At 57.1% G+C, this 4519-nt stretch overlaps 1 long non-coding RNA gene across 1 annotated transcript in view; it reads left to right on the forward strand.

Annotated features, from left to right (window-relative positions):
• The window catches only part of LOC102762229, a 3333-nt gene extending 1511 nt beyond the window's left edge, over positions 1-1822 (forward strand). The window contains exon 3 of the long non-coding RNA XR_436349.2: positions 263-1822. This is a non-coding gene — a long non-coding RNA (uncharacterized LOC102762229). The remainder of the gene's footprint in view (positions 1-262) is intronic.
• Positions 1823-4519: the final 2697 nt, after the last annotated feature.

Raw genomic sequence — 4519 nt, forward strand, 5'->3', positions numbered from 1 at the left:
AGGGCTGGTGGGGGGCCAGGCCATACTCCCCAGGGCCGGTGGGGGGCCAGGCCATACTCCCCAGGGCCGGTGGGGGGCCAGGACACACTCCCAGGGCCGGTGGGGGGCCAGGCCATACTCCCCAGGGCCGGTGGGGCCGCCAGAGGCAGACAGGACAGGAGTCTGGGTCTGCGGTGACTAATCGGCTGGTGCTTGGGAAGCCATGGTGAATTATTCACACGGATTCTGTGAATTATTCAAGTTGTTATTATTTATTTTTCAGATGTGCCTGCAGCAGAGCTTCCAGGCCCATGTTCAAAGGATGACATAACTCCGGCTCTTGATCGCCTGTCTGGGAGAAAGAATCAGGCCTCTCTCCAGCCTCACCCAGGAGTGCCAGGGAGCAGGCTGAGGGCCGGGGGCCGCTGCCTTAGGGGTAGACTCCTATGGCACCCCAATCCTAACTGCAATTACAGAAATAAGTTACCTTTCTGAGCCCCCACTGTGCCCCCGCGCTGTGCTTTCCACGCACAGGCTCAAGTGAACGGCATAGCAACCCTATGAAGAGTATTATCAACCCCATTTTACAGATGACAGAACTGAGGCTCGGAGATGTGGGGTCACTTGTCCAGGGCCACCAGTTTGCAATTGGGATTTAGCCCAGGTCTGCGAACTCTAAAGCCAGTGGCTGCCATGTTGCATATGTCTGTGGTGTTGTGCCTGACAAGGTCCTAGTTGTACCCCGAGCCCCACCACCAGCTTCAAACCACACTGAGGGCAGGCAGGTGCCTCCAGGGCTCTCAGAGGAGCCTTCCGTATCTCCATGGCAACAGGATCCTGAGCAGCCAGGGCTGAGCTTGCTCTGCTTCTGAGAAGCGGAAGTGGGCTTTGCCTGCAGAGCCCCAGGGGCCCGACTCTGAGCAAGTGTGCCTTGGGGCTCCCCCAGGACCCCCACCCTCACAAAGGCCCCTCCTGCCCCAGACACAGACCGAACACTCCTCCCTCACAGAGCTCTGGTGGAGAAGCCACCCAGCCTCCCTGCCTCCTTCACATAACTCCCTGCTGTCCAACTGCATCCCTCTGGCTGCAGCTCCAGTCCTCGTCCTGGGGAATCCCCCTGCCCCTCCTCCCATAGCTGACATCTGGAGGAGGCAAAGAGGGCTCCTTCTCAAGGTGACTATAATTCACAGAAACATCCCCTATCCCGGAAGGGCATCTTTGTCTTCCTACTACCCCATTCATTCATTCATCTTCTCAGTCATTCAATGAATACTCAAGTGCCCACTATGTGCCAGGCACTATGTGCTAGGAAAGTGGCCAAGAGCAGCAGGCCTCCTTGTCAGTGTCCCTCCCCTCTCAGTGTAACCTGGGCCCCTCTCCCAGGACCTGTCTCTCCTGACACCAAGGACACAAAATCGCAAGGAAACTGGGCTCGAGCCTGGCTCCACCAGACCCTGACTCTCTGGGTGGCCCCAGCCAGAAGCTCCCCTCTCCGCCTTTTCCCTTTTGTAAAATAAGGGAGGAGGCCAGAATCCGCTCTCTGAGTTCTTGCCAGCCCTGCTTCTCTCAGGTGCAGTAACTCAACCACCACTTCCATCCACAGCTGTAGTCAGGGCTGCGCACGTGCCTCCCCTCAGGTGGACCCAATGACTGCCTCCCCGCCCGCTCCCTGCATTTTTAAAGAAGCGTCTGGGATGGCTCTGCTGCTAGGGGTGGGTTTTGCCAGAGAAGCTTGGGGGCTGGCGAGGAAAGGACACAGACATTGGCAGCGTGCCTTCCCTCTCCTCGGTAGCGTTCCTTCTTCATCTCTGCAGAAGTGGACATGATGACCCCCATTTTACAGACTGGGACCCAGGCCACACAGCCAGTAAGTAGCAGCACTGGGGTTTGAACCCAGGCCCATGGCTGCCCATACATACTCCTGCTCTGACACCAGGCTGTGTCTTCGTCTCAGCTGGGCCTTGGGGACATGCAGGGTGTTGTGTTGGAGCTAGGGAGGAGAGAGCTCTTCACTGAAGCCAGGGGGTTGGGTGCCCCTGATTTCTACCTTCTCCACCAAAAAAAGACAGGAAAACCTTGGGCCCAGCTGCGCTGAGTCATCCGGGGCCCAGGAAAATCAGGTTTATATTTACCCCAAAGCAAACGCCTCAGCAGGCTTGGGGCTGGACTTCTTTATCTCAAAGCACCTGGCTGGTCAGGCAGGTAGATAGGACCACGGAACTGCAATGCACTGCGTGGGGCTGAGCCATCGCCAGCCCTTGGGGCACCACCTCCGGCCCAGTCAGTGACCTTGTGGGTTGGACCCTGGTCTCCACCTCAGCCTGGGCCTTTCCCCAGGTGCCCCGTGTCTGAGTCCCGGGCTTGTTCACACTGGACTCCATGTGAGGGGAGAAGGGATCCTGCGGGAGTGTGTGTGACACAGGTGGGTACCAAGCTTCCCCCTGAAGCTCAGAACTGCCCGGCTGACCCTTCAGTGCCTGGGCTCTGGGGCAATCCTGAGGTTGAATCCTGGGGCCGACACTCACTAGGTAGGCAGCCTTGGGCTAGGCACTTCATCTCTTTGACCTCGGTTTCCCCGTTGGTAAAGTAGGAATGACCCTGTACCCTCCTCCGGGGGTTGTTGTGAGGATGATACCAGATGACATGTGCTCAGGAAAGGCCAGTAAGGATGAGCATGGCACCCCACCCCTGTCCCTCTTCTCCCCTCCCCACCCCCACCCTGGGGCTGAGACTGGTCCTGGGGCTGCAATTTTGGGAAGACTGAACTTGTCCAGCACGTTCTCAGCTCCTCACAGCTGCAGTGCACCTGGTGGCCCCTCTCAAGGCTCCAGCAGGAAGCCAGCTCTGCAGACCTTGGTCGGACAGACTGGGTGGCAGGTCCCCTGAGGTCAGACCCGGAGGCCAGAGAGCTGTCTTGTGGTCTCAGGGGCAGAAGATTTAGGGCTGTGATCTGGGGCTCTGGGGGTGACCCCACTTCATCCTGGGGAGCTACCATTTAGGGAGAACCTGCGTCCCAGGCAGTATATGTTCCCTATTGCACTTCCTCTCACCCTGGCCAAGATTAAGTGGTGCTATCAGTTCTGCTTACAGCGGACAGACCTGGGCGCGGTCTTCGCCTGAAGGTCATGGGGCAGGTCAGTGAGGAGCGGGGGTTGGACGGTCTCCACAATTCCAGTCAACATGATTGCAGTTCACGTGTGCGCTTGGTGTGTGACCCACCTCCCTGACCCTTCCCCATGGTGGCCGGTGGTCAGGCCAGGGTCAGCACGCTGCATGCTTTTCCTCATGTACCTTTCACAACAGCCCTCTCAGATACAGCCCGTTGTTATCATTATTCCTACGTCACGAGGAAGGAAACCCACGCGGAAAAGCTGGGACTCTAACTTCCTTAGCTTGACTCTTTCACTGTTACATCTGGGATTCTGGGAAAATACCACACCCCATTAATCCTCCATGATTGTGCTTCACCTCCAAGGCCCCCCTCTGCCTCACTACCCACCCTTCCTTCTGTTGGGGGTCTCCTCACCGTACCTGTGCCCTCATTGTGACCCCTCTGACCCTGAGCCACCGTGGGCAGAAGTGGGACCCCACCCCCAACTCCAAACAACTAACTGCCCTTCCCGCTGCCTCGGGGCCCATTGGGAATGTGCCCCTAATTGCAACCCAGGCTGGGAGGCTATTAGCCTGTGACTGTGATAGGGGCAGAAATAGAATATTGGGGACCAGCTATAATTGTAAGAAATATTAACCATGCTCTGTTAACCGTGATTGTTTTGTTCTGATTAAAGAAAGCATGTTCTAACCTGGCTGGGAGTTGCATGTGGGACATGGGTCTCACCTGGAAATGCAGCCCTTCCTCCCCATCGGGGAGCTGCCTATTCTGGAAAGATAAACAACCTTGTTGCAGAAACCAGAGCCCCCAGCCCTTTGAAGACCCCCAGCCCTTTGAAGTCCCCCAGCCCTTTGCACACCAGCAGCCCTTTGCAAATCCCCAGCCTGCATTACCTATTAGCTCCCCATTTGGCATTCCCTTTTGCCTACTTCCCCATGTAACCTTTGTCCTTCTACCCAGTATAAGCAGCTGGCTTATGGTGGGATGAAGAGCAGATTTTTGTGGGTGACCTGCTGCTCTCCCATGCTGCTGGCAGTATTGGAATAAACACTCATATGATTCAACCCTGTTTCTGCTTAATTGGCTCAAGTAGTGACAGGCAGCATGGACCCATTGGTTGTCCGGTTACAATTGCATCCCCAGTGCGTGCCTTGCCCCCTGGATGCCCACTCTCAGCTTCCACAGGGTTTGAGATGATGTAAATCCCAATCAAAGAGCCTGGCCAGCTCTGCTCCCAGCACCCAGTCCTGGGTGGGCTCCTCTCCAGAGAGCTGGGCCCCCTCACGGAGGGGCAGCAGGAGGGAATTCCCAGCCAGTCAAATGCAGCACACGCATCTAAGCACACACCATGGCAGCTGCTGCCCAAACCTCCGACCACCCCCTCCCCACGTCCTGCCCCCTCCCGCTACCTGCCTCCACTTCCTCCCA

The sequence above is a fragment of the Myotis davidii genome, unplaced genomic scaffold (assembly GCF_000327345.1).
Source record: "Myotis davidii unplaced genomic scaffold, ASM32734v1 scaffold89, whole genome shotgun sequence".
Taxonomy (NCBI): domain Eukaryota; kingdom Metazoa; phylum Chordata; class Mammalia; order Chiroptera; family Vespertilionidae; genus Myotis; species Myotis davidii.